Source organism: Cryptomeria japonica, chromosome 4 (assembly GCF_030272615.1).
Source record: "Cryptomeria japonica chromosome 4, Sugi_1.0, whole genome shotgun sequence".
Classification (NCBI taxonomy): Eukaryota; Viridiplantae; Streptophyta; class Pinopsida; order Cupressales; family Cupressaceae; genus Cryptomeria; species Cryptomeria japonica.
This window is the reverse complement of record NC_081408.1, coordinates 12,451,992-12,479,520: the sequence shown is the minus strand read 5'-3', so window position 1 is coordinate 12,479,520 and position 27,529 is coordinate 12,451,992.

The window sequence follows — 27,529 nt, the reverse complement described above, 5'->3', positions numbered from 1 at the left end:
TCATCGTTTGACAGTGGGGAGTTCCTATGTTATGCCTTCATTTGATGCTTTTACAGAAATGTTGATATTGGAACAATCTAAGTTGTTGAACATGGGGCTTCTCAAGTCTTCAAAGTCCAAGGCTTTGGTGGCTAATCAAGGGAATCAAGGAAGTCAAGGCAAAGATTCCAACAAGAAGAAGAAGCACTCTAAGTCTAAGCCACACCAGGAAAAAGGACAATCATCCTCTCCATCCCAAGGCGATTTTTCATCCTCTTCCAAGAAGGGGACACCACCTAAGAAGGATAAACCAACTTGTGCATATTGCAAGAAGTATGGTCATGATGAGCATCGATGCCACGCAAAACAAGTTGATGAGTTAACCAATCTTCTCAAGAAAAACAACATCAACTTGCCATCCACCTACACAAAGAAGGATTCATCTCCTTCCTCTTCCTCACAGTCTAAGGGAAAAGGGCAAGCATTTGTGGCTACAATAGGTTCTTCACAGCAATGGATACTTGACTCGGGTGCCTCATATCACATGGGTTCTACAAAGGAGCAGTTTTCTTCATTGGAGCCATCTAAGGTACCTCACATTTACATAGGTGATGATACACAAGTAGAGGTTGAAGGGAAAGGTTCAGTTGACATGGATGATGGAACATTTGAGAATGTTCTCTATGTTCCTAACTTGTCTACCAATCTTCTCTCCATCTACCAAATCACTCACTATGGGAATGGGAAAAAGATTGAGTTTACACCAGATTCAGTTGTGGTAAAGGAACTTGATGATGATGCCTTGGTAGCAATGGGACAAGTCAATGACAACTCAAGGCTTTATTCATTCTCCCACTTTGTTCCAAGTTCACCTTCTAGGGCCTTGCTTACTCATTCAAATTTAGAAAGTAAGCTATGGCATGAGCGGTTTGGTCACCTCAACTACCGCTATCTTCAGCAGCTAAGCACTAAAGACATGGTCATAGGTCTACCTCGAATTAGTTTTTCAGAGGGTGTATGTTCAAGTTGTTCCATGGGCAAGCATCCCGAAGAGAAGTTTGATAAAGGGAAAACTTGGAGAGCTTTGGAAGTTCTTCAACTTGTTCACAGCAATGTAGCAGGTCCATTTCCAGTACCTTCATTTAGTAAGGCCCGCTATGTTCTCACCTTCATTGATGACTACTCCTGCTTCACTTGGGTCTACTTTCTCATTCATAAGAGTGAAGTATTTGACAGATTTCAGGACTTCAAGACTCATGTGGAAAAGCAATCAGGGAAAGTGGTCAAGATTCTTCGCACAGATAATGGAAGGGAATATGTGAACAAAAGACTTGAGGATTTTTCTACATTTGAGGGGATTGATCTTCAGCATTCTGTAGCATACACTCCACAGCAGAACGGGGTTGCACAATGCAAGAATAGAACTCTTAAAGAAATGGCTAGTTGTATGATACATGCATGTTCTCTTGATCTCGCCTTTTGGGCAGAGGCTATCAGTTGTACCACACACATCCAGAATTGGGTTCCTCACAAAGCTTTGCAAGGTATTACTCCTTTTGAAGCTTGGGCTGGAAGGAAACTGATTGTGAGACATTTCAGAGTCTTTGGGTGTCCAGCATGGGCTCACATACCTCCGCAGAAATGCAAGGCATTGGAACCTTAGAGTCGGCCTTGCATATTTGTTGGATATCCTGAGGGTGTTAAGGCATACAGATTGATGGATCCAGAGACACATGAGGTGTTCATTGAGAGGAGTGTTCACTTTGAGGAAAGCTCTCCTAGCTTAGCCTCTCTACCTCCTCCACCTTCCTCCATTGTGGATAGTGATGTTAATGATTCAGATGATGAGACTCCTTCAACTCCAACTCGTAGGGTAACACCTCCGTAGGGTCCACTTGTAGTTGAGGAGCCTCGTTCTCCACCTCCACCTAGACCTCGTTGGGCTCGACAAACACTTGAGTCCGCGGGTTCTCTTGTTGGGGATCCTTTAGATACACGGAGAAATTGATCACAACATCAGGATCTTCCACATGCATTCCTTGCTACCACTTCCAATCCACAAACATTTAGGGAAGCATCAGGGGTTCCTGAGTGGGACCAAGCTATGGAGGAAGAGTATAGTTCCTTGATGAGGAACAACACATGGGATTTAGTCCATCTCCCTAAGGGGAGAAAGATGGTTCGATGTAAGTGGATCTATCGGACCAAGTTTGCAGCAGATGGTAGTGTGGATAAGTATAAGGCTTGGCTTGTTGCGAAAGGTTGCTCACAAGTTGCAGGTGTTGACTATACTGAAACCTTTGCACCCGTAGCCAAGATGAACTCCATTCACTTGACACTTGCTATTGTTGCAGCTCATGGTTGGGTTGTACATCAAATGGATGTGAAGAGTGCTTTTCTTCATGGTGGTCTTGATGAGGAGATTTATATGGAGCAACCACAGGGTTTCATCCAGGATACTTCCTTGGTTTGCAGACTAAGGAAATTTCTCTATGGCCTTAAGCAGGCCCCCAGGGCTTGGTACACCAAGATGGATTCCTTTCTTCTCTCCGCAGGGTTCACCAGGTGTCATTCTGATCCGAATGTCTACATTTTGCGACAGGATGACTCTGACTTGATACTTGTGCTCTATGTTGATGACTTGATCATTACAAGGAGTACTTCATCCATCATTAGCAGGGTCAAATCTGCTTTGCATGACAGATTTGCTATGACCGACTTGGGTCTTTTGCACTACTTTCTCGGGATAGAGATTTCACAGTCACCTTCCAGGATTACACTATCACAGCCCAAGTATGCTCTTGATCTACTTGCACACTTTCATATGGCTGATTGTAAGCCTGCCCCGACTCCCTTTCTTTCAGGAGTCAAGCTTGAGGCTCATTGTTCTTCTCCACTAGTTGATGCCACTTTGTATCGTCAGCTTGTGGGTAGTCTCATCTACTTGACCCATACACACCCTGATATTTCATTTGCAGTTGGCATGGTTTCCCGCTTCATGCAGGAACCACATGAGCTTCATTGGAAAGCTGCCAAACGCATCGTTCATTACATCCAGGGTACACATCACTATGGGATTCACTATGCAGTAGGCACAGGACTTCGCTTGGTTGGTTACACAGACTCCGATTGGGCTGGTGATCTTGATGATCGTAAGTCTACTTCTGGTTACAGTTTTCACCTTGGTTCGGGCCCCATTTGTTGGCAGAGCAAGAAGCAGCATGTTATTGCTCTCTCTTTGACTGAGGTTGAGTAGCGAGGCATTGTTAATGCAACGACTGATACCATTTGGCTCCAGCAGATTCTCACAGAGTTTGGTTTCACCACTCCACGGCTGACAATTCTACATTGCGACAAACAGAGTGCTATTGCAATCTCAAAGAACCTGGTCCAGCACCAGCGGACCAAACACATCGAGATTCATATGCACTATATCTAAGAGCTCATCCAGGAGCAGGTCATTGATTTGCAGTATTGTCCTACAGCAGAGCAGGTTGTTGACATATTCACCAAACCTTTCACTGAGAGTAAGTTCCAGCAGTTGCGAGCTCTCTTGGGGGTGCGGGATGTGTCATTAGGGGGGGTCAGCTGACTTCTCCTTCCTCTCTTATCGGGGGGACTTTTTCCTCTTTGAGGTTTTGTCCTTCTTCTTTGAGAGTCTTTTGTACATTCATCTCTCTTTTGGGGGGGAGTTTTTTCCCACTGGGTTTTCTCCCTTTCTCCATTTGTGAGAGATTGCATTGCATAGTTTTGCTTGCATTTGCATATTGTACATGGGTACCTATCATGGCCTAGTAGCCGGGACCCATCTTGCATTGTTGACTTGAGTCTTCATTCCCCTAAGTTGCACTTAAGGGGGGGTGTTGGTGTAAATAAATATTCATTATGGATATTATTACACTTTACTTAAATTAACTTAAGATAATGCATCTCTTCGTAGTTTGGATTTGAGACACTTAGGGAAGTGTGCACATAGGGATAGAGCTTGTAGGAGAAATTCCACCTTTTGTGGTCTTATTTTGCTGTTACACTCCACATTCGGTGGGTCATCCACCTCTTGTGGAATATTATATTATTTCTCCTACCTACCCCTAGTATTTCTTACCTACCCTTGTTTCTCATTGAGCCACATGTCATATTTGTGTGCTCATACATCCATATGGCCTTGCCTATATAAGGAGGCCTATATTCATTGTATTGGTTAATCCAGTTGATCATTTGCATATTGATGAGAATACAGTTTGTTCTTGTCATTCTATTGTCTCTTTTTATGCTTTTCATTGTGCCCTTGATCTTGGCAAAATCCTACACTCTCATTTGCATATACATAAGGTTAATAAGCGAAATTCAAGCGGAAGGTCTCCATTATCATCATCAAGCATCCATCAAGTTCTCTTCTTTATGTGTCTTCTTAATTCATCCATTGGAGAAACATTACAACATTCATTTGCAAGCATGTGTTTGTGTTAGGTTTTTTTCATGTTACATGTCATTTCATACAACATTTGTGATTACATTCAAGAAGCAAAGCAACCATCATCGACAAATTGCAGATCTACAAGGTATACATTTCCATCATTTACATTTAAGCATTTGCAATTACTTTCTTTCAAGGTTGATTCCTCAACCAGAGTTTGATTGAGGCAAACCCCTATCCATTACCTTCCTTCCCTTCTTTTTTGTGTCTAGGTTGCAGATGCACAGTTGTAATTACAGATTTGGGCTTCATTTTTAGGGATAGAAAAACCCTTTCCAGGGCACGAATTTTCGGAGGACCAAATACACTTTCAACTTGGTCCCGATGACTTTTCTCCAAATTTGTAGGGTAGATCCGTATCAATCTAAATATCTCATATCCAAAATTACAACCTGATCCTGAACCGGTAGCTCTCTATTTCACTCATTTTGTCTTCTTTTTACACAAAGTCAACATATATCCATTTACAAAAGAGAGCAAATTGCATTCCAATCCTTACAATCCACTTGGTATTCACATCTTTATTTCCCTTAGATTTGGATCTAGTGGATTCAAGCCCCTCTTTTTAATGTAATGTATCTCCCAAGTGAAAATCATCCTAGTGGTTTCCTTTCTCTCTCCTAGGTGGGGAACCACTAGGGTTCAATTTTCCACTTTACATTTTGGTGAACCCAAAGTCCTTACACCTTAATTACGATTTATTATGGATAGATCTAAATTATTGCAATTTGAATTTCAAATTTTCATTTCCAAGTTTGATCTTTTTGCAAATTTTAGAGGTTAATTGCATAAAACCCCTAATTTTTCATTTTGAGGAAATTAAGCTTGTGAAGTGTAACATTTTAATTGATAATTTCAAATCTGATTTCTATTTCAAAATTGTAATTCAAATCTATCTTTTCATTTTGAAAATTAAGTGGTTAAAAAGAAAAACCCTAATTTTTAAGAATCTCCTATTTTGACCTTTGACTGCCAATTTGACTGATCTAGACATCTCCAAATCAACTATTTTTTTGGATTCCGCAATAAAATCATAATTTCTATAATCCCTAAAAAAAATTGGAAAAAGTTGGTCAGACTAGGTACACTCTGCACGATTCTAATTTCCCCAATCTCCCAAAAAGGATAAGCCTGATAAAGGAAGAAGTTATCCTTTCACATGATCTTCCTTAATCTACAAATCCTTGTATTCCCCCTTACACATTAGATTTCAAAGAAATTCATGATCCTATTCCCTTAACTACTCATTTACAACATTCTTATAGATGTGGCTTTCATATAATAACAAAACAAGGTTTTAGAGGACAAGGACTTGGGAAATTTGAGCAAGGAATTCGTGTCCCTATAAACCCTGCCATACAAGCTACTATAGAAGGCCTAGAAAATAAGACTCCTCTCTGTATGGATGAACTCCTTAGGCTCCAAAACTTTAAAAATCATCTCCAAAGACAACAAATCAAAAGAGCCTGCAATAATGATTCTTCTTCAAAACGTCCTTTTTGCTCATTTCATCAAACCCACGATCACAATACTGACGATTGCCCTGATTTTCAAAAGTCTATTCAAGAAGGCATCGACAGTGGCAAAATTAGAATCGTGGATAACGACCCTTCTTCTTCTAATAATTCTTCTCCTCCATGTCAAGAAAATGAATTAAAACATATTTATCATCTTGAAAGACTACTACAAGAATCTATTGGAGATTGAAATACGATAAGAACATTTATTTTCCTCCTTGAAACCAAAACAAGAATCTTAAGAATCTAGGCACAAGCTCCCATGTGTTATTCTTTTCAATCTGATCTAATTCTTCTTCCATGGCTCTTCTCTAGTTTTCATCTTTGCAAGCCTCAATAACACCTTTAGGTTCAACTTTAGAAATCAAACATACCTCTTCAACAACTAGCCTTCTTCTAGTTATTACACCTTTATTTTTATCACCAATAATCTTATTTTCTGAATGATTCAATCTCACATACCTCTGAGTCTTCTGATTATTCTGATTTTCAAGTTCCTACACTTCTCCACTGGCAACAGCAACATCCGGATCAATTTTTTCTATCGAATTAGTCTGCTTCAGTTCCTTAGCCTAAATAGGACTATGAACAATGCATTGACTATCATCAAATCCGCAAGCTCTTATCTCTTTTCTATAATCCTCATCAACCTTCACATTTGCACTCTCCACTTCTTTCGTAGTCTCTTATTGTAGCAGCGATAGGATTTGCTCTTTGTTGAATATCCTAAGAAATTCCTTCATCACTTCTTGCATCAAACTTTCCTATATCGTCATCTCTCTTGATATAAACTCTCCTACGGGATTTTGAAATGGGAGAAGGAGCGAGAGCGGGAGTAGAGGATGCAGATGAGGAGTTAGGGTTTCTATGGATGGTGCAAAGGACTTGGAGGATAGTGAGTGTGATGGGGAAGTTGTTGTTTTTTTGCAGATCGATTGTTGGGGCTTCTCATGTTCTTGGAGTTTACATGTGGGTGGTGGGTGTGGTTTTTGGGTATTGTTTTGTCCCAGCTTCTCTCACTCGTCGGTCCTTGGTGGGGTTCTCTTTTGCCTTTGGAGCCTCTCTTCCTCTTGCTCATCAGTTGTTGGAGATGGTTGGGCATGTGCTTCTTTGAGCATGGGTTGCCCCTATTTTTTGTGGTTGTGCGGGATCCCTCCCTATTTCTTGAGGTGACCCCTGATCTTAGTGTTGTTGCGGCCTATTTGTGGAACTGGAAGGGAGTTGTGGTTGTCGTGATCTTTACCCGGGTCATTGTGGGTGCTCCTATGGTCATTGCTCATCTTTGTGTGGAAGATGTGGTTTCAAGTGTGATGTCTATCGAAGGTTCTACTAGGGTTATTATTCCCTCATGCGATTCTGGGTATGTGGCCTTGCGCCTACCTTGGTCTAGATGGGTTGTTTGGGACCCAAGTGGCTGCAAATTTATTGACAACATGGTTGGTGGTTGGTTTTTGAAGTTGCAGGGGACCTCTATTTTGGAGGTATGCCTCTCTTTGTTTTGTTTGCTCTATGGCTTCCTTCTTGTTGTGTTTGAATTTGCCTCTTTTCTATCCTTTGCAAGAGGTTCCTAGCTATTTTACAGGATGAATTTTTTCATCTATCCTCAATATCTACTATTGAGGGGGACCATTCCTCCGTTATAGGGAACGGTTGGCTGAGTTTGATGGGATGGTTCTTGTTGGGGGTTTTGAGTGCCCTTTTTCTTGAGGTTGGTGAGCTTGTTTATCTTTTCTTGTTGTCGGGTCTATTACTTATTTCTCCTATAGAGGTGGAGAGTTTGGTGGAGCCTGATTGTAAGGACTCTGATTGGATCGAGCCTCTTCTCTTTTGTAAGGTTGTGGGTGCCTTTACAAAACCCAATTGTCCAGCAAAGCTTCATTATGCCTTCTCTTGGTCATTGGATTTTGACTCGTGGCCAACAGGGTGGATCTCTCTGCAGATGATTTCTCTCTTTTCAGCACCTATGGAGGTGGGTCACTATCCTATAGATGTGGATGGGTGTTTTGTTGTTTAAGGTGTGATCAGATACCATGGGATTGTTGGTTGTCTCTTGTTGGTTTTGGGAGCCATCATAAAACCCAAATCAAAGGTTAGGGGAGCCTTTCAAAAACCCCTTGCTTATGTCTGGCTGGATGCTGACAGTTTTGAAGGGCCCAACTTAGATTGTGATAGTTTTTGGTTAAGGGGCAAGCTAGTGTTTTTCTACTTGAATTTTTTGTATATGCGTAAGGGAACTCAAAAAATCCCTGATGTTTGGATGAGGGAGTCTATAGACCTCATCTAATGGTTTAGGTTGTGTTGCCAACAGGTTTTGTAATGATTTTCTCTTAGTTTGGTTGGCCTACTTTTGTTTGTGGTTATATTGGCTTTTGGCTGGAAATAGCCAAATTTGTTGATGTGGTCTGCTAATTTTATTTGCCTATCTTTCTTGGAAAAAGGTTCATTGTAGGTTCCAGATCTTTGTAAAATCTAAGGGTTTTGGGTCCCTTCAAAACCTGTTGAATGGGATTTTGGGTCCCCCTCAAAACCTGTTTTTACCTTAATCAAAAATATTTGCTACCAAATATTTTGAAATATCTCACTATAGGAACATGACCAAACCATAGCTCATAAGGGGTCTTACCGGTATCACTTTTAATATGAACTCGGTTGAATGTGTAAACAACAGTGCTAATAGCTTCTTTCCAATATACCTTTGGAACATTTCCTTCAATCAATATAGTCCTTGCAGCATCCAAGATAGTTTTGTTCTTCCTTTTAACAACTTCATTTTGTTGTGGGGTTCTAAGAGCAAATAATTGTCTTTTAATCCCATGCTTCTCACAGAATGAATTGAACTCACCGAAATAGAAATCTCCACCTCTATCAGATCTCAGATATTTTACCTTCAATCTTGTCTTAGTCTCAACCTTTGCTTTGAATATCTTAAACTTGTCTAATGCTTCAGATTTATTCCTCAAAAAGACAACCCACGTCATCCTTGAATAGTCATCAATTAGCAACATGAAATATCTATCTCCCTGCATGCTTCTAACATTTGTAGGTCCACATAGATCAATGTGCACAAGATCTAGCAATCGATCAAAGGTATGTTTTTTGCTCTTGAAAGAAATCCTTGTTTGCTAACCCAATTGGCATTCCTTACATACTGGATTGGCATGCTTAACAATCTTAGGCAGATCTCTAACAGCTTGAGTAGATCAGATCTTAATCATTGAATCAAAGTTAACATGACACATTCATCCATGCCACAACCAACTTTAATCAATCTGAGCAATCAAGCAACTTTTCTCACCAGCATCCAAATGAAAAATGTTACCTTCAGTCTTAATTCTAGATGCAATCTCTATACCGGAGGCATTTAGGATCTTGCATTTTTCATTCTTGAATTGTAGATCATAACCTTTTTCAACCATCTATCCAACACTCAAACAATTATGCTTCAAACCTTCAACATACAAGACATCATCAGTGTTACGCTTACCATAAAAGGAAATAGAACCTCTACCAAGGATCACACAGGCTTTATCATCTCCAAATATTACTATTCCACCACCATATCTTTCCATAGTTACAAATTTTCTTTTATCACCAATCATATGATGTGAACAACCGCTGTCAATCACCTATTCATCCTTTTCTTCAACATTAGTAGCTAAAGCTTTCTCCTTAATAGTGTAGCTAGTGGAATCAACAGGTACAAGGTATTTACGGTCAGCAATGCTTTGGTCCCTTCTCCAATGAAACAATGGCTAATTAAGGTTTGGTTTTAAGTCCCCTAGGTCAAGGAGACTTCCTTCAACCATTGAGTTCAAGTTCCTTCTACTGGTTCGGGTAACTACTGCAACAAGGTCTACAAAACCTAGTAGCCCTGCCAGACCGGTTTTCTACACTTAACTCATTATTTCTCCCAAATACTAGACAAAAAATACCGGATTTGGATACCCTTTTGAGAGTTACAAAACATATCTTAAGGGTTCTTACCAGTAGGGAACACAAGAATCCAAACCATACTTTGGTTAGGAGACTGGCATAGCCCAATTAGGCCTATTTTACAAAGGAGTATGTAGAAACAGAGCTTAACTCACCAAAAAAACTCAAGGAATAATCTTAAGCCATTTAAAATACACCAATTCCCAAGTCTTAGGCCATGATCAGACCTTTAACCCCTGATGTGAGACTTGTTTGCTTACACTTGTCGTCAACCACATGGAGTTGCCCACCTTAATGCATCAAAACCTCACCTCCAACTGGTCCTAACCTACAAAAGGCCTTTAAAATCCTAAAATACATTGGCCATTCTTTCTCCCCCTTCAAATCCGTGAACCACCAATGAAGGATCAACAAGATAAGGCCATTTCTTTGCAAAACCCTAGACAAAATTGTCAAATCTAGAACACTTCCAGAAATTTGCTGATTTCTTCCTTGTCTTGGCGAATTAGGACCTCAAACTTGATGCATTTGAAAGGTGATTAGCCAATCTAACACATCTCACTAGTTTCCTAATTCAAAAACAATCGTACAGTACGGTACATCGTGTAGAATAATGGGATTACAGGAAATTCTCATAAATATATTACTTCAATGATGCCAAAGTTTATAAATTCATTCTCTCCTCTCAATTATGGTTGGGGATGAAATTTAATACCTTCCTCAATGGTTATCAACCACCTTTTGAACTGAGGTGACCGTTGGAAAGAAGTTGCTTTTTGCAACCAAAAGTTGTCATTAAAAGCTATCAACAAAGTTGTCAAGTTTGAGCATCTTTTGACATATGTTGAATTCGCCTACCTATAGGTGCTTCAACATGTCCTAAACATTTCTAAGAAATCTCCAACACATAAACACCTAGAAAAATACTCAACCAAATACCCCTAGGCCCATATTCCATGGTGGCTTATCAATTTGCCAAATCCATGTCATTGGGTAACAAGGTGGGGTTTATTACAAACAAATCAAACATCAAACAAACAAGACTACCCTATTACATAGAGTGTTTCCTTTAGCCTTTATCACTCTTATTGTCTAATTCATGAGGTTCTCCTGCACCAATCCTTTTCTTCAACATTAGTAGCTAAAGCTTTCTCCTCCATAGTGTAGCTAGTGGAATCAACAGGTACCAGACTGTCTTCTTTGATAGCAATAAATACAACTTCATCTCCTTCTGATTCTTCATCGATAGCACCTTCATCAGCAACATATTAATAGTTCTTCTGATGCTTAAACTTCTAATTAGACTTGTAGGGCTTATCATACTTGTCATGCTTCTCATATCTATCATTTATGTCATGCTTATCAAATTTACCATGTCTATCATACTTAGCATTCTCTCCAGGCACATAGAAGCAAAATATCCTATCTTATTGCAAGAGAAAAATTTCAAGGGTAATTTCCCATCATACTTACCAGCTCCTTTAGGCAATCTCTGGGCAATCAATGCTTCAAGCTCACCTAGCTCTCTTTCTTGCTCTTCCATCTCTCTCCTTTCTCTTTCATATCTGGATATTTTGCATTCTTCAGGTGCATACTTCTTTTTTGAATATAGATGCTCTAAATGTTATCTCAGACTTTCCATGTGATTCACCAAATTTACTCAGCTCAAATGCAGCAATCTTTCCAACCAGCACGTCTCTTGTCACTGTAGTCACACTTTGGATCTCATCAATAGCAGTTACCTTGTGTTTGTAAGCAGGAGGCAAAGGTCTTAACACCTTGGCAACAATTTCATCCTCTTTAAGGGTTCCACCAGCACATCTGATACCTAGGACAAGGTAATTCACCTTAGCTATGAAGGTATGCATGTTCTCATCTTCTCCCATCTTCAACATCTCATAGTTTCCTTTCAAACTCTACAACTTAGCAACTTTTACTTGCTTATCTCCTTCATATAGGATCTCAGCTTCTCCCAAATCTCATGTGCAGTCTAAAGTCTCATTATGTTTGTCATCTTTGAATCAGTCGAGGCACTCAACAATGATTCCTTCACTCCAATATTATTTTTCAGCTTCCTTGATCTCATCAGGAGTGACCGGTCCATTTGGAGGAGCAGAATAGGCATTCTTTGTAATCTTCCAATAATCTTCTCCAAGACATCTCAAGTGCACTTCCATTCGGTTCTTCCATATAGCATAGTTACCTCCATCAAATCTCAGACTCTCCTTCTTACACATAACACTTTTAGTTTCCATCTCGGATCTCCTCAAGCAGTCAAGCTTCTTCCAAAGGATCTAGCTCTGATACCAATTGTTGGCAACAACAATGAAGGAAAACTGAGAGGGGGGGTGAATCAGTTTTCACCGGATCAACAAACTTAACCACAACAATATATCCGATAAACAACAACAATAACAAAGATAACTAGGATGATAACACAACACACAACACCAAAATCTTGACATGGAAAACCCGGTTAAGAGAAAAACCACGGTGGGAACCTACCCACGATAAGATGACTCTGCAATAGTATGTGTAAATATTACAATGGGGTATGCACATGCATACAGGCACACTGTCTAGAGCTCACTACTAAAAAGATAATAACTCAGAAGGCTACAACCCTTAGGGAAGTCTCATTGACTTACAATAATGATCGAACTACAATCTAGATAAGATGAATTGAAAGAATAGCATCTGCTAATGCCTAACGACAGTTTCGGTTAAGCACATTTGTCTTCTCTACAACACCAATCTCTCCCAAATCTCTATATCGAAGGATGAATTTTCTTAAGCACATATGCACCTCTCTCTGATAATGCAAACACAACACTAATACACAAATTACATGACTATAACACTTATTTATACAATTAATTAACCTTGACAACAAGGTCAGTTAAACCCTCAACTCACAATTACAAAATTACATCACACGATACAAAGATCGACCACCAAACCAATATAATGATGTACATAACATAACGTAACATGGACCTAAATCAAATTCCCAAATGCTCATCTCCACCAAAAATCACACCAGGATCAACCGCAACACACTGCACCACCAAGAAAATTGCATAACACGAAAAACATCACCAGTCGAGCAAAACTACCAAGAAATTGCACAATGATCAATGTAGATCATCAAAGAAAATAGGACACAATCAGGAAACACCAGCAAGTATGTTAGAATCATCAATAACAACTACACCAACACCACTTATCAAATCTTCATCAATCAACATCTAAACCTCAAGAACACTCAAATAGTAGCAACTGTCACGGAGAAAGGATAACTCGCAGAGCACCAAATCACAAACCATATGAGATAAAGATACACTAGACCATCCCAAACAATCTCCCAAAAAATCAAATCAAGATCTAATCACACTGGAATATGCCAAAGGAAATACTGAACTCTGCAAAGCACTGATCAGAAAAACAAACTACAAAACAAGATCATCTGATATGATCAATTAGGCTTTATGGATCACCAAGATGAATATAATGATACCAGAAATATTTCATACACCAAACAATAATCCCAATAAACCAATTTGCAATCAATGGAGCAGGAATATGTTGACATCAATGACAACAATATATCCTAGCAGCAACAATGTCCAACAACCATATCAGAAAGGGATGGTGAGGCCTCATAGATCTCAATGTTATAATTAGATGAATATGAAGATTTTGAAGGATTGTTTGAATTAGAAGCAACCAGAAAATTGTTACTTAGTTGTTTAGACAAAGTGGGTTGTGTAGACACCTAAAATTAATTAAATCAATATTTAATTAATTTAAGCCTATTAACATAATTAATTAATTTAATTGTGTTATCCTTATTTCTCTCAGAATCAATTAAATCTAATTAATCCTGTCACTATAGTCCAATAATTAATCTATCAAATAAATAAAATATTTCCCTATTCTTCTAAAGTCCCCCCAATAATTAATTCTTCTAAATCCCTTTTGGTTAATTAATTAACCTAATCATGTGATTCCTACAAATCACTTTTCCTAATCCCCACTTATCTTAATTAATTCTTCTAGAATCTCTCTTAATCTCACTTATCATTATTTCACAATTTTATATTTCCCACTCATGTCACATCAACCTTGAGCTTCTCAAAAAAAATTTAATTTCTTTGAATCCCTCCATCATGTCACATCAACATTGAGCCTCTCAAAGAAATTAAAATTTATTTGAATCCCTCCATGCATTCTTTATTTTGGACTTTTTAATTCCTCATTTTGAAATTCAAATTTCCTTTCCCCCCTCTTCTCAAGGAATTTTATATTCCTATTTATTTTCCCAAGGCACCCTTGATCCATGCCTTCTATCTTAAATCAATCTCAATCCTCCATAACCAAATCAATCTTGGCCCTTCATTTTGGCCTTCTCCAATCTATAAATTGGAGGATCATTTCCTTACCAAGAAACAACATCATTCTTCTAATCTTATGCTGCCAATTTATCCTCTCATCTCCCTCTATCACATCTTTATCATTTTCTCATAGTCCTCTATCAAATCCTCAATCCTCATCCATCAATAATCCATAAATCCAAATCCTATCAAATCCTAATCTTGTTGAGAAAAAATGAGAGCATTCCACATATCTATCAAGGACCAATCCAATCAAGTGAGGAAGGGGCACATTCTTCACTTCACCAAAGGTCTAATCCGAGGAACAACAGAGCTTCACATGAATGTATAATGCTTTTTATTACATTATATTGTGTGTTTGATGTTTATTTTGATTAAATCTAACAATTAACCCCTCTTGTGGATTTCCCTTGGTTCAGGTTACTTTTTAGGTTCATCCTTATTTTTCTCCTTCTCAATCTTAGATCCTTTCCAAGAGACCCTATATTCTCCCACAAAAGTATGGTTATAGTCTAGAGATCCCCAATCATCATTTGAAATTACCCCTTCGGGAGAAAAAATAGCTTTGGGAGAGGATTCAAATTGAGTAGAATCCTTTTCAGGAGTCTTGGAATCACTAGAGGGAACATGGGTATTCAAGGAAATAGGCATACTTGAAGATGTAGGAGAATTGGAATTATTTGAACAAGAAGATGAGGTTTGCAACGAAGCCTTTGAATCAGTATCAACAAATAAGGTATACAACTTATTGTTGTAGATGAACTTAAGTTACCTATGCAAAGTAGAAGGGACAACTTGCATACAATGAAGCCAAGGTCATCCTAATAAAAGATTATAATTAAGATCATCACGCATGACATGAATTGGTGTAGGTAAAATAATAGGTCTCACCTTAATAGGCAAGGTTATAGTACCTAAAGGAGACCTAGCAACATTATCAAAGGCACAAATAGTAAGATAATCTTGTTTAATAAGAGATGTATCCACCTTGATTTTATGCAATAGGCTAATGATACAAACATTAAGGCCAGAGCCATTATCAACAAGGGTTCTTCCTATAACATTACCATTGATAAGGACCACAATCATAAGGGGATCATATTGATGTTGGATCTCATGAGAGTGAAACTCATCTTGTGTGAATACAATTTGAGCTTTGGGTGTTGTCATGGAGTCAATCAAAGAAGCCATATTATTAGGTTTCACTACGGGTGGGACATCTAAGTCCTTTAAAGCATCTTGTAACATTCCATGATGAGTGGATGAATTTTGAATCAAATACCAAAGAGATATCTTGGTAGGAGTAGCTTTAAGTTGTTCAATGAGGTCATACTCTTTACCAAGAGTTTGTGATATACAAGATGTTGGTGGAAGAATAGGTTGGGAAGTAGGAAGTGAAGAAGGAATAACTAGAGAAGGATTAGGTTGCCTATTATTTTATGTATTATATGTGTGAGCAACTGAATTGTAACCTTCTAGGGTGATTTTTTTAGCATACTCGTAAGGGCTCTTAGTAGGATAACCTCCTTGCAAAGTAATAACTAGTTTATTAGGAGTGCAAAAGGCATCATTAGTTTAACCACCTTCAACCACAAAGAGAGGCTTGTTTAGAGGTTGAGAATTTGGGGAAGGACTAGCACCTTTAACTGTGAAGAGGGGTTTATTAGGTGTTTCATAACCATTCACATGTATCATATTGATCAAAGATGGTTTAGGAATATCAAACCTTTGTGACATAAGATCATTCTCTTGCTCCAAGGTAGCCTTATGAATTTTACAAGGATAAAAATCATTCGTATGATAATTGAAAGAAGTGTTAAAAGTTTCTTCTTACACCAAAAGGTTATCATGGATAGGATAAACTTTTGGAGATAGACTAGAAGTAGGTATTAATGTTTCATCCCTAGAGGTGAAGTTATTGAAAGAGGGTATAGTGGTAGTAGTAAAGATCATATCATCCTCTATCACCAAAGGATCTACATGGGAGAGGGACTCTCTAGGAGAAGGGTCAATATTACTCTTCAAAGGTTCATCCTTGAGAGGGAGATATTTGAAGAAAATATTAACAATCTCTTTTTGGACTAGGGTATCCTCATGAGTAGAACCAAGTTTGGGAGAAGGGAGAGCATTATGTTTTAATGCTTCATCCTTGGAGGGAAGATTATTGAAATGAATATAAGGTGAGGTGTTACTAAGGGAATTATCAATCATATCACCCTCTTTTATCATAATGTCATCTTCTTTGACCAAGGTACTCTTAAGAGGGAGGGACATAGTAAGAGAGTAATCAACATCATTCTCTAAAGGTTTATTCCAAGAAGGGAGATCATTGAGAGAGGTGTTAAAAATGTCTTTCTACACCATAATGTCCCCATTGTTAAGGCCAATTTTGGGAGAGGGATTAACACTATTTAACGCTTTGTCCTTAGAAGGGAGAGCATTGATACATGTGTTGTTGAAATCACCCTCTTGCCTCAAAATGTCTTTAATAGGATATTTAGGAGAGAGAGAATTAAGTAGATTACTTATAATTTCATCTTCTTCTTCCAAGGTATCTTTATGGGTAAGATAATCTTTAGGAAAAGGACAAGCATAATTTATTAATGCTTCATCTCTAATGGGAAATTTATTGAAATCAAAAGAGGGTATGCTATCACTAGGAAAAGTAGGGACAATAGAATCTACTTGCACTAAATAATCCTCACGGGGGAAGTATTATTTAGGAGGAAAATGAACATTATTCTTTGAAGATTCATACTTAGGAAGAAGATCTTTAAAATAATTGTTCATAACATTTTGTTGCACTAATGTGCCCCCATTGGGAAGACCAGATTTGGGAGAAGATAAATTAATGTCCATCAACACTTTTTCTCTAATCGAAGTATCATGTATAGAAGGTAAGGTAACATTAAGAAAGGTGTTTTAGATATCATCCTCTTCTTCTAAGATAGTTTCATGTGGGAGGCACATTTTAGGAGAAACAACAACATCATTCTTCAAATATTCATCCTTAGAACATGGGAGTGTTTTGAAGGAATTGCTAAAAACTCTTCTTTGCACTAAAATGTGTTGGAGATTGTTGGGATGAGATGTTGATTGAAGTTGTTGCATTAATGTTTTGTTATTGATGTCAACACATTCCTGATTTCAGTATTGCAGTGGAGTAATTGCTCTGGTATGCTCCGAAATGTCAAGATCTTTGGCTACAGATTTGAGAGAGTGTTGTGGATGATCTTTAGCATCTTCTATATATTTGGTTCATGATTTGGTGATCCTGAAGCTATTTATTTATGTTCTTAGTAGCCAGTTGAGTGTTCTTGTGATGACTGTTGATGAATCTGATAAGTAGTGTTGGTGCGGCTATTGAAGATGGATCTAACGTGCTCGTGGATGTTTCCTGATCATGTTCTAAGTGTTTGGTTGCTCCACATTGATCATTGTGCTCATGGTTAACCATTTTATTGGTTTGGTGGTATTCTTTGTGTTATTAACACTCTTGGTGATTGTAGTGTGTTGCGGAAGATCGAGATGAACTTCTTGGTGATGTTGCGTGTTCAAGGTTTTGATTTGGGTCCAGACCAAGTCTTAGTCGATGTGGTTTTGGTCCACATGATGAATTATGTATTGAATGGCTTAATTTTTGTAAAGGTCTTATATGTTGAGTCGACCTACATTGTTAGGTTGATGAATTGTATATATATCATATAAATCATTTGATTAGGATGTCAAATGAGTATATGGCTGTGTATGCAAGTGTTGTTGATCCTTGGTGATCAAATTGTATGTGCAAACTAGTGCTAAATCATTTGGAGAACTAGACAAGTGAAGTAGTGCAAACAATGTGCCTAACCAGAATTGTTATCAGGAATTTGTAGATGTTATTTGTTCAGTTCAATCTATTTCCAGATTGTTGTCCTATCTTGTAAGGCAGTGAGTCTTCTTGGGTTGTAACCCATCTTGCTTTAGCAGTGAGTTGTAAGCGGTGTGCCTAAATGCATGTGCATTCCCATTATAATATTTCACATACTACTATAGAGTATTATTTTATTGTGGGTAGTCTTCCCATCGTGGTTTTTCCCTTGACCGGGTTTTCCATGTCAAAATTCTTGGTGTTGTGAGCATTGTTGTGGTTGTTTTTATTCTTGCTTATGTTCTGATCCAGTGATTGCTTTAATTTGGTTGTGTTTGGGGAAAACTGATTTTCACCCCCCCCTTCTCAGTTTTTCTTCTGGATTCTTCCAAAAACTAGTATTAGAGCTAGATCCTCTAAAGGAAGCTTGACCGCTTGAGGAGATCCAATGGCATCAACTTACAACTTCAGGAAGGATAGTCCCAAATGTGATGGAATGAATTATGCTCTATGGAAGAACCGGATGAAGATTCATTTGATGTGTCTTGGAGGATGCTATTAGGATATTGTAGAGAAAAATTATCAACCTCCTCAAAATCACCCTCTTACTCAAGATTAACAAAAACAAGTTGAAGCCAATATTAGAGCTAAAGAAGCCCTGATGAGTGCCTTGATAGATGAATAGATGACTAATGTAATGGAACTTAATACTGCTCATGAAATTTGGGAGAAGCTTAAGACTCTGTATGAAGGAGATGATCAAGTAAAAATTGCTAAGCTACAAAGTGAAATATGAGACATTGAAGATGGAAGATGATGAAAGGATTGGACCCTTTATGACTAGAGTAAATGATCTTGTGTTGGGAATCAGAAGTTCTAGATGATCACTTGAAGAAGATGAGATAGTTGCTAAAGTATTGAGATCTATGCCTCCTACATATAAAGCTAAAGTTAATGCTATTGAAGAAATCTGGACTGTGACTAAAGTGAAAATGGATACCTTGGTTGGTAAGCTAACTGCATTTAAACTGAGTGAATTTGGAGAAGAGCCTGTTAAGACTGAGACTGCATTCAGAGTTGTTGTATCCGGTAAGCAAAGATATGATCCAAGAGAGAGTTCATCTGGATTGTCCAAATATGCAAAAGAGTTGGAAGAGATGGAGAGAGAATAAAGAGAATTGGAATAACTTGAAGCATTGATTTCTATGAGAGTACCTAAGGGTGTCGATAAGTATGAAGGGAAATTTCCATTTAAATGCTTTTAATGTAACAAGATAAGACACTTTGCTTCTAGATTTCCTAAAAGAATGTCCAAGTATGATACTGATAAGAATTATAAGCCTAAGTACAAGCAAAATAAGGACTAGAAATGCTACTATGCTGCTAATGATGGAGTAATTGATGATGAATCTGAGAATGGAAACTCCGATGATGAGAAAGATTGGGTGTTTATTGCTATCAAAGAAGATGATCTGAATATTGTTGATCCTGCAAGCTGCATTGAAGAGAAATCTAGTTGCAAAGATTGAGGAAAAGGATGAATGGGTAATAAACAGTGGTTGCTCTCATCACATGACTGGTGATAAGAGAAAAAATGTAACCATGGAAAAATATGATGGCAGCATTGTAATATTTGGAGACAACAAAGCTTGTGTGATTCGTGGAAGAAGTTCAATTTCTTTGGATGGTAAGCATAACACTGATGATGTTCTATGTGTTGAAGGACTAAAGCATAATATTTTGAGTGTTGGCCAGATGGTGGATAAGGGTTATAATCTACAATTCAAGGATGGCTTATGCAGAATCTTGAATGGTTTCGGAATTGAGATTGCCACTGGAACTGAGACTAAAGGTAATATTTTTCATTTGAATTCTAGTGAGAAGAGTTGTTTAATTTATCAGGTAGATGAAAGTTGGCTATGGCATAAAAGGATGTGTCGTGTTAACTTTGATTGCCTAATGAAGATAAGTTCAACTAAAGTTGTTAGAGACCTGCCTAAGATTATGAAGCCTACTAATTCGGTATGTAGAGAATGTCAATTGGGTAAATAGACTAAGACTTCTTTCAAAAGTAAATAGCATGCATCTAATGGAATCTTAGATCTTGTTCATACTAACTTATGTGGACCCTCTAGGGTAGGAAGCTTTCAAGGTGATAGATATTTTATGTTACTAATTGATGATTATTCCAGAATGATGTGGGCAACTTTCTTGAGAGAGAAATCAAAAGCATTTGAGAAGCTCAAAATATTTAAGGCTATGATAGAGACAAAAATAGGATTGAAGTTGAAATGTCTGAGATCAAATAGAGGTGGTGAATTCACTTCCGGTGAGTTCAATTCCTTTTGTGAGAAGCATGGAATCAAAAGACAATTGTCTACTCCGAGGACTCAACATCGAGATGGAGTAATGGAAAGGAAGAATAGAACCATTTTGGATATTGCAAGGACAATGATGATGGAAGGAAATGTTTTGCATGCCTACTAGAGAGAAGATGTTAGTACTGCAGTATACACATTCAACAAAGTGCATATTAAAGGCGATTCCGGTAAGACTCCTTATGAACTATGGTTTGGTCATATTCCTACTATTCAATATTTTAGAATATTTGGAAGTAAATACTATATCAAAATAGACGAGGAAATAGGAAAATTTGATGTAAGATGTGAAGAAGGAATTTTCTTGGGATATTTGTAGCGTCGTAAATTGTACGCACTTGCTAAAGCAGTACAATTTCACACCTAGTTTAGCACCCGCCTTGGCGCATTTTGCATTTTGCATTGCATTTCCCCTTTAGCACTTAATTAATCAAATTAATTAGGTCTAAGGTCCTATTTCATCATCTTCCACATTATAAAGTTGGGCCCTTTCATTAAAGTGTGCCCCTTTCATTTTATTCTTCCAATACATCATTTAATCAAAAACCCTAATTAGGTCCTATTTTGAACTTGGGGGCTTGATTTCGGGGGTCAAAACATCTCGAAATCAGCTGTAACTTTGGGATTCTCTCTAAAATCATTATATCCGACGGCTCTGAAAATTTGGTGAAAAGTTGTCGGGACCATGGCGCCCGACGTGCACATGGTCCCGGACATTTTTCCCGAAATTTTAGGAGCGCGATCCAATCATAAAATAAAGCTTAACCCCAAGAAATTGGCAGGAGATTCAATCTCTAGGTCACCAAAAGTTGAAATTAAGACCTAGGGTTTCATATATAAGAGCTCTCTTTCTTCATTTGAAAGGATCCGGAATTTTGGTTTTCAAGGACCTTCTATGCAGCGAAAGAGCAGATCTTTGAAGACTTCAACAACATTCAACATCCATCCATCAAGTATCTATCAATTTCATTCATCCATTTAAGGCTTTGAAGGCATTGAAGAACAATAAGGGATCACCGACTGAAGATTGGCTTGTACCCCTCCCTTGGGGTTGGGTATGATTTCATGTTGTTTTCATGTCTTTGCATAAGCCTCATTATATCATTTGTATTCATGCTTTAGATCAATTTGCATCTTGATTTGGAGCATTTACAAGCAATTAGGGTTTACTTTCTAGGTTGCTCTAGTTTGCTTACTTGCATTTTAGATCTTGCACACACACAAGGTCTGCACACACACAACTTTTACAATACAACTTGGCTATTCATGGAGGTGGAAATCACCAAAGCGGGGGTTTGACTAAGGCAAAACCCTATATAGCCGCCCAAAACACCTTTTCAGATATAAGTGCAGATTTCGGGATTCAGACGACGCCGCAAGTTGTAGATCCGAAAGAAGCAGACGGAGACTGAACTTCACACCAAATTGCAGAGAAAAAGACCAGGATAGGGGCGTGGGGCACCCTGGTCCTGCCAGGAAAGGGGCGCTGGGCGCCCTGGTCCCTGGGACAGGGGCGCTGGGCACCCTGGTCCTTCTGTCAGACAGCAAGTTTCAGCATTTTTCTGACAACTTTTCAGGTTGCAAAACAACAGTTTCAAGTGCAGAATCAAGACAGTGGCGCCCGTGCCCCCGTCCTGAACATTTCCACTTAGATTTTAACCCCAGGTACACATCTGCATTCCCCTTTTATCCTTGTGTTTACAGCTTTTCATCACTTAATCTCAATCTTGCAATCTTGTTATTAGTTCATACTTGCACTTTGGGATTAGGGATTGAACTTGCATCATCTTATCTTTCAATTGCAACAAAGGAATAGAAATCCTAATAGGTATCCCGTGGCTCTCTCTTCCACAAAAAGAAGTAGCCAATTGTGTGATACCTCTAGGCTCTTTCGTATTCCACAAGTGTGTGGTTGAAAGTGAGATTAGGGCCTGTTTGCTTAGTGTCACTTTTTCTCCCACACAATATTCAACTAAAAGTAAGGCCTATCGGTGTTATAACAAAAGACTAAAGAAGATAGTTGAGAGTGCAAATGTGAAGGTACATGAACAAAGCTTAATACAAACCAAGACCTACATATATGATTCAAATAATGAGATTGTCAATACAGATCAAGGGATGCAAATATAGAATCAAAGCATTGATCTAAGTACTCTGGAAAAGCCTGAGAATCAAGTCGCAAAGGAAGAAGCTAAAGAACCTGAAAATAAGAACAATCCAAAGATTCCCAGGTATGTCAGATTGAATCATTTAGAAAATCAGATTATTGGTGATAAGCATGAAGGTATAATGAATAGGAGAAGAATTGTTGTTGAGCAAGTATGTTTGATTTCTAAAGTTTAACCTAAGGATGTCACTGAAGCCTGTAAAGATGAAAATTGGATGAAAGCCATGGAAGAAGAGTTGAATCAAATTGAAAAGAATAATACATGGGAATTAGTGCCTAGACAAAAGGACAAGAATATGATTGGAAATAAATGGGTGTTCCAAAATAAGCTAAATGAACAAGGAAAAGTTGTTAGGAACAAAGCAAGATTGGTATGCAAAGGATACTCACAGATGAAAGGAATTGACTATGAGGAAACATTTGCTCCTGTGGCAAGAATAGAAGTTGTTAGACTACTTCTTGCATTTGCTGCTTATAGAAACTACAAGGTATATCAGATGGATGTCAAATATGCATTCTTAAATGGTGATCTAGAAGAAGAGGTATACATAGAACAACCAGAAGGATTTTCTTTGATAAATGATAAGGACATGGTTTGTAGATTGAAGAAAGCACTATATGGATTAAAGCAAGCTCCCAGAGCTTGGTATGCAAGACTAGATAAGTGTTTAATAAAGCATGGATTTAGAAAAGGTAATGCTGACAGTAACTCATACTTCAAGATTGATAATGATAACATCCTAATTGTTGAAGTATTTGTAGATGAAATTATTTTTGGTGGAGAAGATGGCTTGTGTATGAAATTTGTTGATGATATGCAAAAAGAATTTGAGATGTCAATGATAGGTGAAATGAAATACTTTTTGGATTTGCAAATCACTCAGACTAACAAAGGCATTTTCATATCTCAATCTAAGTATGTAAAAGAACTGCTAAAGAAATTTGGACTTGATGATTCCAAACCTGTTGGAACTCCTATTGTAACAAGATGTAAGTTGACTAAGGATGATAAATCCCCTAAGGCTAATTCAACTAGATACGAATATATGATTGGTGGATTTCTTTACTTGACTCAGACCAGACCAAACATAATGAATGTTGTATGTCTTGTTGCAAGATTACAAGTTGACCCAAATGAAAGTCATGTTACTGCTGTGAAGAGGATATATAGATATTTGAAGGGAACTATAGATTATAGTTTATGGTATCTGAAGGATGATGATTTCACATTGTGTGTCCACACAATATGTTGATTGGGTTGGAGATGTTGATGACTGGAAGAGTACTAGTGGTGGCACATTCTTTCTTGAAAGGAAGTTGGTTTCATGGTTGAGAAAGAAACAAACAAGTATATCTTTATCTACTGTTGAAGCTTAGTATATTGTTGCTGCTAGCAATTGCTCTCAAATCTTGTGGATGAAACAGATGCTGAAGGATATAAAAGTTACATATGATGAGCCTATAGTTCTTTATTATGATAGTTCAAGTGCTATTAATATCTCTAGGAATCTGGTACTTCATTCTAAAATAAAGAACATATCTATTAACTATCACTTCTTGAGAGATAGTGTTAAGAACAAGAAAGTCAAATTGGAGTTTGTATCTACTAAGGAACAGATTGTAGACATTTTTACTAAGACTTTTCCAAAAGATACCTTTGAATATCTCAGAGACAAGTTAGGGGTAATTGCCCCTCCTGATGAGAACTAGATGCATGGAGTTGCATCAATCTGGTGGACCTATCAGAACTATCTTTGATTTGGATTGATGAGTGGATGCTGCTACTCAGGGAGAGTAGTCAGTGTATGAAGAGATTTTGGGTGTGCATATGCTCACCTTTAGCATTGTTGTCAAAGGGGGAGAGATGAATCATGTGAAAAACCTATTTAACTTTCTTGAAGATTCATGTTTTGGGGAGATATGTGTTGCCTACTTATTTGAGAGAGATTTTGTTGATGTTGGATGTTTATTATTTTTGGTACTTGGATGTTTTTCACATTTAGGAGTTGCCATCAATGCCAAAGGGGGAGATTGTTGGAGATTGTTGGGCTGAGATGTTGATTGGAGTTGTTGCATTAATGTTTTGTCATTGTTGTCAACACATACCCTCTTTCAGTATTGCAGTGGAGTAATTGCTCCGGTATGCTCCAGAATGTTGAGATCCTTGGTTGCGAATTGGAGAGAATGTTGTGGATGATCTTGTGCGTCTTATATTCAGTTGGTTCATGATTTGGTGATTCTGAAGCTATTTCTTTATGTTCTTAGTAGTCGGTTGAATGTTTTTGTGATGAATGTTGATGAATTTGATATTGGTGTTGGTGCGACTATTGAAGATGGATCTAACATGCTCATGGATGTTTCATGATCATGTTCTAAGTGTTTGGTTGCTCCGCATTGATCATTGTACTCATGGTTGACCATTTTATTGGTTCGGTGGTATTCCTCGTGTTATTGATACTCTTGGTGATTCTGGCGTGTTGCAGAAGATCGAGATGCACTTCTTGGTGATGTTGTGTGTTCGAGGTTTTGATTTGGGTCTAGACCAAGTCTTAGCCGATGTGGTTTTGGTCCGCATGATGAATTATTTATTGAATTGACTTAATTTTTGTAAAGGTCTTATATGTTGAGCTGGCCTACCTTGTTAGGTTGATCAATTGTGTGTGTGTGTGTGTGTGTGTGTGTGTGTGTGTGTGTGTGTGTATATATAATTCGATTAGGATGTCAGATGAGTCGGTGGTTGTGTATGCAAGTGTTGTCAATCCTTGGTGATCGAATTGTATGTGTGAACTAGTGTTGAATCATTTGGAGAACTAGAGAAGTGATGTAGTGTAGACAATGTGCCAAACCGAAATTTTTATCAGGCATTTGTAGATGCTATTTGTTCAGTTCATTCTATTTTCGGATTGTTCTCTGATCTTGTAAGGTAGTGAGTCTTCCTGGGTTGTAACCCATCTTTCTTTGAGCAGCGTGCCTAAATGCATGTGCATTCCCATTGTAATATTTCACATAATATTGTAGAGTATTATCTGATTATGGGTAGGCTTCCCACCATCATTTTTCCCTTGACCGAGTTTTCCACGTCAAAATTTTTGGTGTTGTGAGAATTGTTGTGGTTGTGTTTATTCTTCCTTATGTTGCTTATGTTCTGATCAAGTGATTGCTTTAATTTGGTTGTGTTTGGGGAAAACTGATTCACCACCCCCCCTCTCAGTTTTCCTTTCGATTTCTGCCAACAAAATGTCCTCGTGGATAGGAGAATCTTTAAGAGGGGTAAATTGAAACAAGGGAGGCTAACCCATTACCACATCTATGAAAGGAATGCATTGTGACAATAATGTTCAATGTTTATGATGTTTTCACGACTGCAAGTACTTTAAATTGAGATCTATAAGTGCAAAGTGTTCCCAAATCAAATCTGAAATAATTGATCCAAATCAAACAATCCACAAGTTTAATTTTTAATTTTAAAATTAAGGTTTTAGTGAAATTAACCTCTAAAGTTTTAAGGAAATCAAACTTGTAAATGAATCATTGAATTTTAAATTGCATAAGCACTCAAATATGAGAACATAAATCAAGAATTAAAGGCGTTTCACATCGAGTTCACCAAAATGTGATGGTGTAATTTGGAACTAGGGTCGCACAAAGTAGGTTAAGACCACCAATTAGCCAAATCAACCAAAACATTAAAAGGAGGATGAACCTTTAATATATCCAACCTCAATTCTATTAGGAAGAGGGTTGAATGTTGATTAAGGTCCTATTTCCCCTTTTGTTTGAGTTGAAATTATGTAATTTTGAACTAGGTTTGGAAATTGCGAATAGTAAATCTATTGGAATGAAATGATAAAAACACAGTGCTGCAGAAATCAAACAAAGCCACAAGATAGGATTTAAGCTACTAAAGAGGATCAGAGTCCACACCTAAAAAACTCAGGAAAAATTGTCTGGACCAAGAGGCAGCACCCTGGTCCTTGTCAGGACCAAGAGGTAGCGCCCTGGTCCTCCTCCAACGCCCTGGTCCCTCTCTAGCGCCCTGGTCTCAGAGGGTCTTCGAAAGATCTACAAAAGGTAGTTCACTTTATTTTGGTCTCCTCTATCCTTTCCAACCTTGTATGGATCCTAAATCTACAAACTTACACACCAAAAGAAGGGAAATTATGTTGTGGGTGGCTATATAGGGCTTTGCCTTAGTCAAAACCCTTGTTTTGGTGATTTACACCTCCAAATAGCTGATAATGTATTGAAAATATGTGTGCAAGAATCTTATGTGTATTCAAGATCCTAAATGAACAAGAATAGATCTAGAGTTATATCCTACACTCTGGAGAAAAAACCCTAAATGATTGTAAATGTGACTGTAAATGCTTCAAATCACAAATGCAATAATGGATCTAAAGAATGAATGTAAATTTGAAAATGATTATTATGAAGCTCATACAAAGACATGAAAATAACATGAAACCATACCAAACCCTAAGGGAGAGGTACAAGACAATCAACAGTTGGCGATCTCCTATTATTCTTCAATGTCTTTCACTTTCACTTTCACTTAATAAGAGGCTCCTTCGAAAATTGTTTGATGATGGATAGAATGGATGCTTCAAATGAGAAAAGGAAAGGCTATAGGTATGAAACCCTAACTTTGTTTTGAGTCATAAGCCAACCTAGAATCAATATGCTTTCACAATAACTTGGATTCAAACATTAAAATACTACCAAATCACGCTCCCGAAATTCGGGGAGAAAATGTCCAGACTAAGAGGTTGCCTCTTGTTCCGACCAACTTTTTGCCAAATTTTTGAGGAAGCAATATATTGTGATTCTAAATTGA